Source organism: Natrix helvetica, assembly GCF_964273705.1.
Source record: "Natrix helvetica genome assembly, chromosome: 11".
NCBI lineage: Eukaryota > Metazoa > Chordata > Lepidosauria > Squamata > Natricidae > Natrix > Natrix helvetica.
In genome coordinates, this window is record NC_138562.1 from 2320266 (window position 1) to 2336329 (window position 16064).

Genomic DNA, 16064 nt, shown 5'->3' on the forward strand with positions numbered 1-16064 from the left:
AATGGGTGACTGGCCATGCCAACCATGGGAGGCATATTATCAATGGACAAAACTCCCATGGCAGTGGTGGGTTTCAACATTTTTTAGAACCTCTTCTGTAGGTGTGGCCTTGCTTTGTGGGAGTGGCTTGCCGGCCCTGTGACTGGGTGGGAGTGGCTTGCAAGCCATGTGACCAGATGGGAGTGGCCAACTTGTAAAATTTGGTGAAACTCACTTAACAACGCTCTTGCTTAGCAACCAAAATGTTGGCTCAGAAACTCTGGCATTTGAAGCATGCAAGTCTTAAAGCTGTCAAGTTACAAGACCCTTGCATCCCTAACCCTTTAGAAAAAAACAACAACCCAGGGGTGTTCAAACTCGACAGCTTTAAGACTTGTGGACTTCAACTTCCAGAATTCCTCCTCCAGTCATGTTGGCTCAGGAACTCTGGCATTGAAGTGTGAAAGTCTTAAAGCTGTCAAGTTACAAGACCCTTGCACCCAGGGGTGGGTTCTGCCAGTTCTAACCTCCACAAGTCTTAAAGCTGTCAGGTTTGAACACCCCTGGGTTTTTTTTTCCTAAAGGGTTAGGGGTGCAAGGGTCTTGTAACTTGACAGTTTTAAGACTTGCGTGCTTCAAATGCCAGAGTTTCTGAGCCAACATTTTGGTTGCTAAGCAAGAGCATTGTTAAGTGAGTTTCACCACATTTTACAAGTTGGCCATGCCCACCCAGTCACATTACTGCCAAGCCACTCCCACTCGGTCACATGGCTGGCAAGCCACTCCCACCAGGTCACATGGATGGCAAGCCCTCCCCCAAAGCAGGCCACACCTACAGAAGAGGTTCTAAAACTTTTTGAAACCCACCACTGCTTGCACCCCTAACCCTTTAGAAAAAAAAAAACCCAGGGGTGTTCAAACTTGACAGCTTTAAGACTTGTGGACTTCAACTCCCAGAATTCTACCTCTCGCTCTTCATCTTGATGATGTGTGGACAGGTGGGGGGGAGGAGAGCTGGAACTGGTTCTAAACAGCACTGTAGATTTGTGGAACCTCTTCTATAGGTTAGAACTGACAGGAACCCACCCCTGTCCCAAGGGTACCATTCTGAGAGGACACCAGCCTCCTGTGCTCAAAACCAAACAGATTCTTTTTTTTAATATTTTTTTTTATTTTTAATGTTCAAAACAGACACAACACAAAGAATCTTCCTTCTTTACATACTGTAGAAAGTGTATCAGTTGGTTACAAAAGGCTTTCATGCATCTCTTCCACAGTCATCAAGCATAATTCATATTAACTCAAGCATTTTAACTCAGATATTTATACATATTACCATCAACACACCTCCATTTTCATTTGAATAGAATTGTTTAAACGTCCTTCATCATAAAATATACCAAGATTTAATACATAACCACATACTAGCATTTCATTTAGTATTTCTAAAATCCTCCAATAACACTGAATCTTTATGTCCTATTCTAGCTAAACATCCATAATATTTAGTAACAAAATTTTCTAATCCTCCTTTCCAAATCACTGCTTACAATTTACATCCAGTTTCCTTATGTTGTACCCATGCATATATATACGTTGTTATCATTATCCCTCCTTTATTTGACTATATCCTGTATCATAATATTTTCCCCCTAATAATCAAGACTTAACTGAATCTAACTTATATGTAACCTTTATATGTAATCCAAAAAGATTTCTAATCTTCCTTTCATGGGTATCATTCAATATTCATATCCAATTATTACTTATCATAACACTACACATTGTATACATTATTATCATTATCAATTATTTATTTAACTATATCCATTGTCACTAAATTTCACTAAGTTTAACTAATTTTAAATTATACTCTTCCATCTATCAACCTGTATCTTTCCAGTAGCAAAACAATCTCATGTCTTCTGCCATTTGTGGTGTCAGTCCTCTAATCATCTCCTTAATCAAATTTGTATGGACTCCTCTTAGCAACTCCTTGCTTATAAAATATCTCATGTAATTTCGATGCCCTTCTTCTGTTTCCTTATCAGTTTATCTTTAATTGTCAGTAGTGTTATCAATGATGTTGCTAATAAAATTTCTCTCTTTAAATCCATAAATTATTTTGTGTTTTCTTCTTCTGTGTCTTGCCATCTGGGGTAATTCCTCTTTCAGTATTCCACTCTTTCCATTTCCAGAAACAAACCAATCACCATAAATATCAGCAGATTTAATTTCTTTATGGTCATTTTCCTCTTCGGTTTTTAGGATTCTAACCTCCACTTTTTCCACTTGATAAACATCTCCAAGTTCTTCATCATATTTTACTGTTAGATGCTCTAAGTCTTCCAACCTCTTCTCCGTCCTCTCAAATGTGTTTGATAATTTCTGAATTTCTAAGAATATCTTTTGCAGGCTTAACGTTTCTTTCTGCTGTTGAAATTGTGCCATTATCTCCAGCTAACAAACACTGCTGCTCTAGCTTGGAAGGTTTTTACAAGATTAAGCATAGATTCACAATAAAGTTTTATTTTCACTTTTCTCTGGTTAAAGATATACTTCAAAAGGACATCTGTATGCTTTTCTTCTTATCACTCTCTATAAACAAGCAGTGAGACCTTGGAGTGCCAAGCCAGGATAATCAGTAAGAAAAGTAAAAGTGTTTCGTTTCCAATACACAAACCTACAGCCTCCGAGTAGCAGTGTTATTGTTGCAATTTTCTTTGTTTCTTTTTTGTATTTCAAGTTTTAAAAAGGTCCGATTCTTGAATGAGTTAGAAAAACACCCACAGTAATGAAAGAGGAGAATTTTAGTCCATAGGTTACAAAGAATAATTTTTTAAAAAAATAGAAGAAAACTTAATCCATTCGTTTTAAAAGGCTTGCATAAATTCCATCCATGAACATAGCATTTAAAAAGTAAGATAACCCACTGTCCAAAACCATTCCAAACTTAATTCCGCCACTTGTTTCTTCTGTTCTCCAATTTAAATTAACTTTAAGTTTTTTATAGGCAGTCTTTTTTAAAACGGTAAAAATTCCTTACCAGCTGGAAACACTTTCTCTTTCCGTATGCTTCCGTTTTGGAGCTGCCCCGACTTCATCAGCCTTGGCTGGATTTTTTGTTGCTGGCTTGAAGAATTTCTCTTGGATCGATCAGGGACTTTGCGATGTCCCTGAGATCAGCAAGACGTATTCTTCCTGTTCACCATCTCTGCGGGATGGTTTAGGTCCAATTGGACCACCCAGCGGCAAAAGTATTGGCTGCGGTCTCGGAGCATCGAGACCGCACGTCCGTATTGTTGCGACATTGGCTCCTCCTCAAAACCAAACAGATTCTTAATGATACTCCTTTCTGGATTGGATCCACCTTACCACAAGGCCTCATCAGTGTCTCTTCACTACAAGGAAGAGGGTTGGGTGGAATAGACTCAGCAGCTACTGGCAGATCATTGTGGATATGAATTTAAAACAAGGACATCTAATTTACAATCTTAGCTGCTGTGCTGTGAGAAGCAATCTCTTACCATTCCTTTCTAGCCAAAGGCGAACGAGGAGAATGAATATTAGGTTCAATTAGCACCCATGTTTTAAAAGAAGTCTCACAACCACATTTTACGTGCCGCAAAATGCAATAAACGAGCTTTTGCAGATTTTCAATTGTTTCCGATGAAAACACCTGGAGTTGTGATGCATAAAATTAATGATACAATTTTCCTAATGAGAAAAAGATTAAACAACCTGTACGCCAAAACATGTTGCTACTTTTGAATGCATGCAAAGTCCAGATTCCAAGCTTCCTATTCCACCATGAACATCAGTGTTGGAGCCAGTAGAAGCAGAGATTAGATATAGAGCTAATCAAATGTATTAGGAGATTGGAAATAGACCTCAAAGACCCAGGATCAGGGGTTCATCTCAGAAGAAGAGGCCAGTCTGTGATTGCAACCACTGAACAACCAACCGCCTTCTAAGAGAGCAAGTATGACATCACACTTCAACCTGGGACTAGTTCAGGTGAGATTAATTCTCAGTCTCGAAAGCTCATTCTAGCCAGATTGGGTCTTTCTTGGCCCAACTTCCTCCAAGGATAACTCTGGTGATAAAACGATGAAAGAGTTCTTTGTAAGCTACTTTCAGTTCCTGGAAGGAAAAAAAAAGACATAAATCTAACAGTCCCCCTTAATAACCGTTGGGTTTGTCCTACACGTTATATTAGCATGTTTAGAAATTTAGTTTCCTGGAACATTGGGTCTATAACTGTGATGGCGAACCAATGGCAGGTGTGCCAGAGGTGGTATGCAGAGCCCTCTCTGCTGCCACACACACAATCACACCCGGTCAGATCTCCGTGGCGTTTCTTTCGTGAGCTTCTGTTTCCCTGTAAATGATGAAGCAGCAGCTCACAAAAGAAAAGGATCTGACCTCTTGCTGCGCTGCCGGTGTTGGGATGCCCAGTCTCCCACCAGCCAGCTGGTCTTTGGGTCTCTGCTGTGCATTCATGTCTGTGTGCATGTCCGCGCATGGCCACATTCATGCACACGTACCTTTCAGTTTGGGCACTCGGTGTCTAAAAGGTTCACCATCACTGGCCTGTAAGGAGTGAACAAGGAGTTTTCATTTTGAGGATATACCTATAATTCTATTTTTTTGCTTTCCTTACTTCAAGCAATATGTAACATAATGGTAGTTATCTTGATTTATTCCGTTGGATTTCTTGATTTCAGAGACCCAGAGACTTTCAGGGTGCAGAAGGTGGCATGAAATGAAGAAGAAGAAAAGATAATTTGTGCCAGTCCAATCCAGTCTGCAAAACATGACTATCTCCTAAAAGCCTAGAAAGTAGGTTGACTTCCAGTTCAACCTTAGCCATGGAAGCCAACTCTGGGGCCAATCCTCAGAAGATGCTGAGTTCTAGTCCCTCCTTAGGTATGAAAGCCAATTGGGTGACTTTGGACTAGTCCCTTGTCCCAGCCCAACCCATCACACAGGATTGTTGTAGGGAAAACAGGAGGGGGAAGGGGGGCTGGATAGGTTTGCTACCTTGCAAAAATAATAAAGGTGGGATACAAATAAATAAATATAACAGAGGGCTGAACAAGTGACACTGCTGTGCAAATGAGAGCCTATTGGTCATTTGTGTCTGTTGCAACTGATACAAATTACATAATTGATGTCCTTTGCACAATGATATCCTGTTCTATGTGATGTCATCATGGCTTGTACCAGGCAGATTGGTCCCCCTTAGTCCTAGGTAAAGAATCCGACAAACCACAGAAAGACTTGGTTTGTGTGGCATAGCAGGTCAAAAAGCCTAGCTGACCTAATCAATCGCAACCTCATGCTGGAGGGCTCTTCAACCATCATCTGTGGCTTCCCCAAGACTCAACTATATCCAGCTACCGCAAGCTGTATGTTGAAGCCTGTGTTCCCCTGCCCACAATCTCTACACAAGCACACACAGCTCAACAACTCCTGAATTCTGCTATTGCTGTGAAGATTCTGCAGGCAGGATAGAAAGCAATGGTTCCAACAGGATGGCAACCTCCAGAAGAACGCAACACAATCTCCCATCAAGCTGTGCTTTCTCACCCATCAACCGTCTCTAACTCACCCTTTTTAAAGAGTTCTTGTCCAATGAAATGGGAGGAGGCTTTGGGAACTGAGCAACTCTGGCACAGCAGAGGTGGGTCCCAGTGGTGGGATTCAAAAATCTTTACTACCGGTTCTGTGGGCGTGGCTTGGTGGGCATGGCAGGGGAAGGATACTGTAAAATCTCTATTCCCTTCCCACTCCAGGGGAAGGATACTGAGAAATCCCCATTCCCTGACGATCAGCTGGGACTCAGGAGGCAGAGAATAAATGGGGAGGGAGCCAGTCAGAGGTGATATTTACCGGTTCTCTGAACAACTCAAAATTTCTGCTACCGGTTCTCCAGAACTGGTCAGAATCTGCTGAATACCACCTCTGCTGTGTCTTTAGGGAAGCCTATCTCAAACACCTTGGAATGTGCTTGCTTAACAACCACAATGAGATGTTGAGTATGCTCAACCTGGAAACAAGAAGACTTTGGGAAGACACAATGGCTTTCCTCAAGAACCTGAAGATCTGAGATGTAGAACAAAGGGCATAATTGTTCAGAGGTTAAAACGTAAGGGAGTAGGTTTCATCCAGAGATCAGATGAGTTTTTCCTAATGTTCAACCATGGACAATTCTGCTTTTAGAGGTAGCTCCTTCTCCTTTAAAAGAAGTATTTAAATAAAGGTATAGATACAGTGTTCATCTGATACTGTAGCACTGAATTTCAATACCTTTAGGTTGGGATAGTTGATCTCTGAAGTCCCTCCAACCAGTGGTGGGATTCAAATTATTTAACAACTGGTTCTCTGCCCTAATGCTTTCTTCCAACAACCAGTTCACCAAACTGCTCAGAAACTTAACAACCGGTTCTCCCAAAGTGGTGTGAATTGGCTGAATCCCACCACTGCCCCCAACCTTATATTTATCAAATCGTTTATTTGGTGTTGATATCTGCTTATGTCAGGCCGCAAGAACCAAGAACAACACATGGAATTATTTCTGGGTAGTTTCTTTATTGTTGTTCACCTACAGACAGAATCTTGCCAGACTAAAGCAACTATCAGTATAACTATGGATATGCTCTGTGAACTGCTACGGAGGGTCCACCTTATCCCCTCTTCTTGCCTACCAGACATTCCAAGCTCTGCTGCCTCTTTGCCCTTTGGGGAGCAGCCTCTCATTCAAAGGACTTCAGGCTACATTTCACCCGATATTATCTGTGTGGAAAACATGCCCTAATGGAGCAACTACAAAGGAGGTAAACAATGGAGCAGACAAACAATGAAGCAGAAAACAATACCCTAATCAAGGAATTACTAAAGAGAAACCCCACCACCAACAGTGGCAGACAAGCTACCATATGTAAACAGGGAACAAACTCCACCCTCATTAGCACTGATGAGTTTACTTAGTTGGGTCATGAAACATCTGCAAAAAAACAACCAAGGGACCCCTCATTTCAACCCTGAGCTACAAATATTCTCTTCTATTGCAACCCTTGTATTATAAGATTCAAAGAAATACTGCATGATTTGAACATTTGAAAATCTTAGTGATTATCAATAATGAATCATTATTATTATTATTTTGATGTACGGGGATAAATTGTAAAGGGCAATTAACCCTCCTGGGAAATCTAATTTAAAAATAATAAAAGGCATAATTAAAACGGTTACTATTCTGACTTTACTAAATGACTGCAAATACTGTTTTCTTTTTTTCAAAAAATAAAATAAGACTGCTATAATATTTAGTTATACAATAAGTTCATCTACATAAAATCGATTACCGCTGAAAAGCGAGAATACTTGCTTGAAAGAACTCTTTCCTTTCTTTCTCTTTATTCTCTTTAGTTCCTCTTTATGATTCTTCCCTTCTTTTTATATCACAGCTTTGTCTATTTGACAGATTTCAGTACAATTACTATGTTTTAGGCCGCTGAGCCTGAATGATAAAAACCTTTATAAATGGGAGACCAGAAAAATGAATGTTCTGAAGCTTGGCATAAAATCTATCCTCGCTCAGGATTAGAATGCAAGGAAAACACAGGGGGGAAGGGAGATGGAACCAAATTTGAAAAATGGAAACCTCCCCCAGAGCAGTTGAATGTCAAACCACACTGACAGCCCAGGACACCGAGACCCACGTCAGCCAATTTGGCACCACCAGATCTGATCTTTTCACCAGTGAAACATTCATTAAATAGCAAAAAAAAATGATTTGTCCTGGGCACAAATGTTAATCACTGCTCATCTCTTGGTGCTCCAAACCTGTGAAGCCTCCATATAAGACAGTGGCACCGGGGTAACTCAAGTGCTTTGAAACTCATTGAATTTGGTAGTCAACGATTTTGAGAGAAAATTTCATCCCGGTATTTGTCGTTTGGTACTTAATGCGTTAGCTAGAACTTGTCGGTGTCTATTCCCTCATAACTCACTACCCTTAGTCACGGGTAGCTGTTGCCCTGAGCCCACATCCCCTTACAGTTTTATCTTAGCTTCTGTGGATATTTTGTGTACTTTTGTGCTTTTTTTTTCATCAGTACAGGTATAGTGACATTTTTATTTTATTTAATCTAAGTATTTATTCATTTTTAGGTCTATTTCTCATGTAAAGTAATGATATACCCAGAGGACCCAGATAGTTGGGGGCAAGATGCTGACTCTGTAAACCACTTCAAGGGGGCTGGAAAGCACTGTAAGGTGGTATATAAGTCTAAAAGCTATTGGTATATACAACTTTTATCTTTTTACATTTGCCTTATGGAAAAAATTGTTTGGTACTCATTGTTTTTGGTACACATTTCGCCTCCCAGAATCAATTAATGACAAGTACCGAGGTACCACGTGAAGTATTATAATCACTTGAAGTATTAGTACCACTTTATAAAGCCTTAGAAAGGCCCCACCTGGAATACTCCATCCAGTTTTGATCACCACGCTACAAAAAAGATGTTGAGAGTTTGGGGAAAGTGCCGAGATGAGCAACTAGGATGATTAAAAACCTGAAGACTAAAACATAGGAAGAATGGTTGCAGGAACTGGGTATGGCTAGTTTAGAGAAAAGATCAACTAAGGGTGACATGATTGCAGTTTTCAGTGTTTGAGGGGCTGCCACAAAGAAAAGGAGGTCAACTTATTTTCCAAAGCATCAGAAGGCAGGACAAGAAACAATGAATAGAAACTAATCAAGGAGAGAAGCAACCTGGAATTAAGGAGGAATTTTCTAACAGTGAGGACAATTAACCAGTGGAACTGCTTGCCTTCAGAAGTTGTGGGTGCTTCATCACTGGAGGTTTTTAAGAAGAGAATGGACAATCACTAATCTGGAATGGTGTAGAGTTTCCTGTGTGAGAAGGGTTGGACTAGAAGCCCTCCAAGGTACCTTCCAGCTCTATTCTGATTGGTACCAGTGTATAAGGAAATTTGCTAGAATACCAGTAAGTCTGTTGAAGGAAGAACACAATATTAGTCTAGGGTAGCAAAAAATTAAAATCAAGAAACTGGTAGCACCTTATCCCACTAACACATTTTATTAATTAGTCAGATTTTATTAATTAGTCAGCTACCGGATTCTTGGATAGGTCTATTAGTATGAAATCCAGGATTCCTAATCAGTTTTGTTTATGCACCGTACTAAAATGGGGTTTGGACAACTTGTTCTGGCTAAGAGTTTGCTATCATCAATAACAATCCTTGGATTTTGTAAGGCCTTTAGCCAGGCTGGAGGCATTGCCCTCAGCGGTCCTTTTGGACATTTTAAGGGTTAGGGTACTCAACTTTGGTTCTGCCCATGTGGTGATGGCTTCCTCTGAGCCACACACTATTAAGCTGCTCTCTCCCTCACAGGGGTCTCCAACCCTGGCAACTTTAAGACTTGTGAACTTCAATTCGGACAAGGACTCAAAAATATCTTCCCAAGTTTCCCAATTTTGTGCTACCGTCTGTGCAACACGCCACATCATTCATTATGTTTGGAGCTTCTTCTAACACCTTTCCTTTTATGATATCTGATCTTACTTATTTTTTAGATCCTATTATCTTTAATGTTTTTCTGTTAGTTACATAGAAGTTTGTAACAGCTCTACTACTAGATATTCCATTGTTTCTGGCCTTAGGGCTGCAGTAATCTGATATATATGTGTGTGTGTGTTTTCCTATAATGTCTGAATAATCAATAAAACAAATGATGGAACAAACCATTTTTTTCTCCAGCAATTAAAGAATTGAGCGTTATGCAGCAGTAGCTTTTCTATTATCACATTGGATATCTTATCAGTTTTTATTTTCACATATTCATTATATGCCTGATTTCCTCTTGGGCAACCTCTAGAGCTTGAGGGCCACCCTAAACATCTGGGAGAAGTCCAGCAACTGAAAAATGGTCATCAGCCCCTGTTTTCCGTGCCCTTGTAACTTTAAATGAACTGTTGTAAGTCGAAGACTACCTGTATTATCTTTTATCTGTTTCTTTTAGTCTTGTGTGTTGATGTGTGTACAGAAATGTGACTCTTTGTATGCTTAGTAGTCTAGGACAGGGGTCCGCAAATTTAAACACTCAAAGAGCCACTTGGACCCGTTTCCCACAGAGAAGAAAACACCGGAACCACAAAGGTCCTAACCGGAAACCCCCTGTTCAATTCTGGAGCTGACCGGAAGTTCAGTTCCCCCACCATAGAGTCTCCTCCTAGCGCGGCGTCCTTTTTCCTCTACCTGTCATAACCAAAAGCCCTATCAATTGTGGAGACAACTGGAAAACGCCCCCCTTGCCATAGAGTCTTCTCCTGGTGCACTGTGCTTCTCCCCCCCCCCCCCGCACCGGAAGCTCCTCTCAAAATTGTGGCGCCAACCAGAGCCGCAGCAGAGGGAGGAAAGAGCCACATGCGGTTCCAGAGCCTCAGTTTGCTGGCCCCTGGTCTAGGAGAAAGTAAAAAGGACACAGGGGACTCTTAGCTCAGTTTTAGCCCCAAGAAAGGTCTGGGCAGCCCTCCTCTAAACACACCCATTGGGTCCCAGTTATGAGCTTCTACAGCAATCAAGGCTTTTGGGGAGGGGGGGGTTTCTTGTTTCTACAATGAGGGCTGTTAGCCAGGGCTTCCCACTGCAAAGATTCAAGAGACCCTCCCCGGGCGTGGCTGGGGCTGCAAATGAGCCTTGATTGGCATCTCTGGAGCAAGACTCCCCACAAGTTTCAACCTCCTTTCCCTGCAGGAGGAAATCTCTTGCAAGAAGGCTGCTCTGGAGCAGCCTGACCAGCAACGCTGAACACACCATCTTCAGCTTCAGCCGCTGCCTTTCAAAGAGACAAAAGGAAAGTGAGGGGAATCCTTCCAAGCCAGCCAATAAAGGGAGGAGGGGAGGGTTAAGCTGAATAACGGAAGACCACTCCCCAGCTAAAGAAGGAGGTATTAAAAAGAAGAGCCGGGCATTAAAACAACTCAAACGTCTGGGGATTTTGACTCATGTGCAAAGCAAATGAAACGATAACCTACAGTGGAGAGGCATATCAGGGAGGGAAGGCTTTCATCTTTCAGATCAGAGCTACAATCAAACAAGGTTTGCACTGAGTAGCTCAACCTACGTCCAATTCACAGGCTCCTCAGATCAGGTGGTTTGAGGGAGGCACACAATGATGGGACATAGATCAGATAGAGGCTCCAAATACTGGGCTTAACAACCTGAAGGTCGCACAATCAAGTTACTTTTCCAGTTAATAGCCCATCTCCCACATTCACAAATACACCTGCACACATACAAAGCAATTGGGCTCACCCACTAAACTAAGCCAGGATGTCTTTTATTATATTCTGAAATAATATTTGCTTCTTTGGAATGTTTATATGGCTGCCCACCTAACAGGCAAACTTTAGGCAGCTAATAACAATCAACAAAAAGATAAAGGGGAAATTGAAAAGGGGGAAAAGGGGAAAGGGGGAGGGAGGGAGGGAGGAAGGAAGGAAGGAAGGAAAGAAGGAAGGAAGGAAGGGTGTATCTTTGCTATAGATTCTTCTTCATCTTAAACCAGTCATGGTAATAAAATGCAGACAACTCGCTCAGCACCTGAGTAGGATTCCCACTTTTTCAAACTACGGGGTGAACTGTCAAATCCTGATCTGCGCAGGCTTCAACATTTGGCAGCCCCTGTGAAGCTCACCAGTTTCAGCTGCAGGAAACGGCTGCTTTGAGAGTTGTGACATGCGTGTAAGCCTCTGCGGTGCTAACCTAATGAAGAACGAGCAAGCATCAGCCAGCTCCACTGATTACTGCAGGGAGGCTGAGATTTGCAGCCACCAGGAGATGCTAATTAGGATGCAGGCATTAGCCATAAAGGCCTATCCACAACCGGCATCTCCCCACCGAACTCCTCAACCCCAAGAGCAGCAGAGGTGTACATGTTTCTGTTCCCTAGGAAGGAATCTGGAGTTTTCCATCCATTAACATTTTTATTGAGTTATAAAGTATTATAAAATGCAAAGTGCAAAGTAAACAGAAAAGCAGTAGGGAGGAGGAAAGGGGAAAGAGAAGTGAGGAAAGATAAGAAAGAAAGAAAAAGAAGCATTGACTTCTGACTCTCCCTGTTACAGTAAAATAAGGCATCCACATCAAATGACAGCTTTTTGCTTTTTCACAATAATATGAAGAAGCCATTTCTATAAAGATTTATCAGCCTAATCGGTAAAATCCAAAGTCAGAGTTTCATTCTTCTCCACATCAAGCATGAAGTTCAGAAGCCATCTCCATGTTTTTTTAAAAAAGTACTTATGCTCTTTTCTTTCATCAAAGTGGCCAATTTTGCCATTTCAACCAACTCCATCAACTTCTGCTCAACCATTTGTCCATGGTAGAAGTCGAAGTGTCCTTCCATTTTGGGGCATACAATATAGTCTTGCTGCAGACAACAAATATAATAACAAAGTTCCAATTTTTTTTCCATTAAGCCCAAAAGGTAAAGTTCTGGTTTGATTTTTATCTCCGTTTTAGAGTACGAATCCTATTTTAATACAGCAAATTTTGAAAATTGAGAAAACTTGGAATTTTCCAAGGACAGGCAAAATGTAGCTCTCCAGATGCTACTGGAACTCCACCGCTCTCTGGGGAGACTCAAAATCTCTACCCTACCAGCCATGTTGCTGTTTTTATTTATTACACCTCAAGCATATTATCATGGTTTGCAATAAAATATCAAGAGTACCAACAGAAACTACTGACTTAACAGCAGTTTGTTTAGTGACCATTTGAAGTTAGAACGGCACTGGAAGAAGTGACTTATTACTGTTTCTCACAGTTACGACCTTGTAGCATCCCCATGGTCACATAATCAAAATCCAGATGCTTGGCAATTGGTTGATAATCTTTGTGACGGTGTCCTGGAGTCACGTCATCCCTTTTGCAACCTTCTGACAAGGAAAGTCAAGGGGGAAACCAGGGTCACTTAACAAAGGGGTTGCTAACTTTACCAACTGCACGGATTCATTTAACAACTGAGGCAAGGAAGGTTGCAAAATGGGGCAAAACTCACTTAACAAATGTCTCACTTAACAACCTAAATCTTGGGTTCAATTGTGGTTGCAAGTTGAGGACTGTTTGTATTCCTTTTTTAAAAAAAATAAGGGCTGAGAATGACAGGACAATTACCGAGACAAAACTTGAGAAGCAAGATCAATAAACTCTTTTCCCCCCTGCCAGCGACATCCTCAGCTGTGTGGGCTTCGTAGTTTTGCTAAAGATCTGGAAAGATGGCATCTGTATGAATGGTGCAAATGCACAGAACTGGTCACACGTTTTGCAATCTAAGGGCTGCTCTCTTTTCAACAGGGAGAGATGGAGGCTCTGGCTACTGTTGGGAGAAACGTCCACCTGGGTTCAGTTCCAAGTGGGGAAAAAGACACTGGAAGCATGGAGGCTGCTTGGAAAGATGGCTTTAATGGTGGACATTAATGGTGGGCAAAAAAGGGAAGAGAGCGCCCTCACTGGTTTTATGCCCTCTCTGGGCTTTTGAATTTGAGCTTGTATTCTGATTGGTTGTCAGACTCCCATGGGGCCATGCAGGGGAAACTCTGTAGGCTGTCTTGAGTCCCAGACTTGGTTGTCTCTTGCTGGGTGATGATGTAATGAAAAGGCTTTGAGAAATTCCTATTATGGCTCTGCCTGAAGGAGATAGATCTTTGTTATGTAGAATAGACTGACCTAGGCCCATGATGGCGAACCTATGGCAAACGTGCCACAGGTGGCACGCAGAGCCATTTTGGTGGGCACATGAGCTCAGCATGCGTTCACCAGCCAGCTGATTTTCGGGCTTTCTGGGCCCACCAGAAGTTGGGAAACAGGCTGTTTTCGGCCTCCAGGGGGGGTGGGGAAGGCCGTTTTCGAAAAATGGGTCCACTATGCCATCGCGTGCCAAAAGCAGAGGGAGCGGGGGGGAACACATGCATGCGTGGAGGGAGGGTGCATAAAACTTTGGGTGTGAGCCCCCCATGCTCCCCACGCTTTTGGTACGCAATGGCAGAAAGTTTGGCATCACTGGCCAAGGCCTCAGTGGTCCATTAACAAAGGTGTGTGTGGGGTGTGTGTGAATTTCTGCCTCCCTTTTAGGGGAAATATTCTGTCCTTTTAATATTTCCTAAAATGTCTCATTTCCACACTGCCATATATTGGCACTTGCAGAAGTGCACGAAAAACAGGGACATGAAGAGAAAGTGACCACAAAATTCGGAGGATCTTTTTTTTCTTTAAAAAGAAACAAGAGCAGAGTAAGGAGAGAAACAGAGGGAAAAAGAGATCTTGGGGGGGGGGGGCAAAGATCTTTTTTAAAAGCACCACTGACAGCTATTCTGATGAAGGGGAAACACGGAGGACCGGGGAAAGAGGGGGGGGAAGCACTCTGGTTGCACAGGGGGCTCAGGGAGCATCTGAAGACAAAACAGAGAAATGTGTAAGAAATGAAAAGAGGGTGGCGGGAGCCCCAAAAGAAAAGCTCAGACAGGGGACCCAGGATTGAACAGCAGGTGTCAGGAAAGCACCAGTTAAAAATTGAGCTGAGGCTAGCAAGAGATGCTAACAATGGAAAGGGGTTTCCTTAGACCAGGTTTGAAAGGAAAGGGAAAAAAGGAAAGAATCCAAATATCAATTGGTCAACGGAAAAGGCAACGGCTGAGAAGAATTAAACTTCTCAACTCCCAATTTAAGTTCATGCTTTTTCAACCCCAAATCAGGGGGAGGACTGAAAAGGCAAACATGGCCAGAGTCTAACTACCCATTTGGAATTAGTTCAGCTTAGGAATCTCCAACCTTGGCCACTTTAAGTGACTTGTGGACTTCAACTCCCAGAATTCTTCACCCAGCATGAATTCTGGGAGTTGAAGTCCACAAGTCTTAAAGGGGCCAAGGTTGGAGACCCCTGAACTAGTTGACACTTGTCCAAATGAGCCTCTGCTGCCTTTGAGAAACCCTGGAGGACCAATGAAGAGCCAGGTGAGCAGAGAAGAGAAAATCTGCTCCTATCATCAAATGGTGGGGGGGAGGTCGGAGGGGGGGGGAGAAAAGATCCAGAAGCCTGGAGACCAAACATTCTGATCTCAACACCTGGGAAGATTTGGGAACCAACCAAAACCACATCCTCTTCCAGGTGCTTCCCAATCAACGTAGGATATTTTACAGTAAATCAGCCATAAAGCCAGTGTGGCTCTGTCAAAGAACAAATCCTGCTAGATAAATGTTATCTCATCTTTTATTCAGAGAATGTCCTGAATCAATTGCGTTTATACTGTGGACATAATATACCTTGACTTCATCAAAGCATCTGACAGATAACCTTCTGCCATGCTGATTAGCAAGCAACTTAAATGTTGGCAGGGTGGCATGGAGATTAGATGGATACAGAGCGCCTGAGAAGCCCTGCATCTTCACCGTCCCTCCTCAAACTGAGGAGGTAGAAGATGGGGTGCTACAAAGATCAGTCCGAATCAGCCGGTATTCAATATTTTCATCAGTAACTTGGATGACGAAATGAAAGAAGAGTCTAAATGAAGAAATAAGAGTTTGTCAGATGTGCAGGTGACATAAAATCAGGTGGCACAAGAAATGCCCTAGGAGAAAACAATAATCCCACTCTACAGGTAGTCCTGGATTTATGACTTGTCGCTTAGCGACCATCTGAAGTTGGGCCTCCCAAAAGGCCTCCCAAAAGATCTGAATTCGAAGTTCTGACAGCCCCCCCCCCCATGGTGGTTACATTATCCCATTTTGGGCCCTTGGCAACCAGCCCACATGTACATGCACATCTTTAAGGTTCCCAAAGTCAGGAGACAACAATTTATGACTTTTTTTGTGGGAAAATGGCATTTACTTCTGGTTTCCGGCAAAAAGGCCCATTGCAGATAATGGACTTCACTCAAAGATAGTAGTGATCACTTTATGAATTCGCTTAGCAACTGCCACAGCATTTGTTGTAAAATTGGCTTTGTCACACGGGTGTTTCGGCTCACAACCATCATGATGTAGGACAG

General features: G+C 42.2%; 1 protein-coding gene across 6 annotated transcripts in view; it reads right to left on the minus strand.

The window, feature by feature from the left end:
- NEXMIF (neurite extension and migration factor) overlaps positions 1–16064 on the minus strand; it is a 372359-nt gene that overhangs the window by 241298 nt on the left and 114997 nt on the right. Inside the window, exon 1 of one of the 6 annotated variants that reach the window (XM_081964315.1) lies at positions 11620–11767. The exons of 4 other annotated variants lie outside the window; for them this stretch is intronic. The gene's annotated coding sequence lies outside the window, so the exon portion shown is untranslated. Of the gene's footprint in view, positions 1–11619; positions 11768–16064 lie in introns of those variants that run through there. One more of the 6 variants, XM_081964314.1, reaches the window with a different exon arrangement.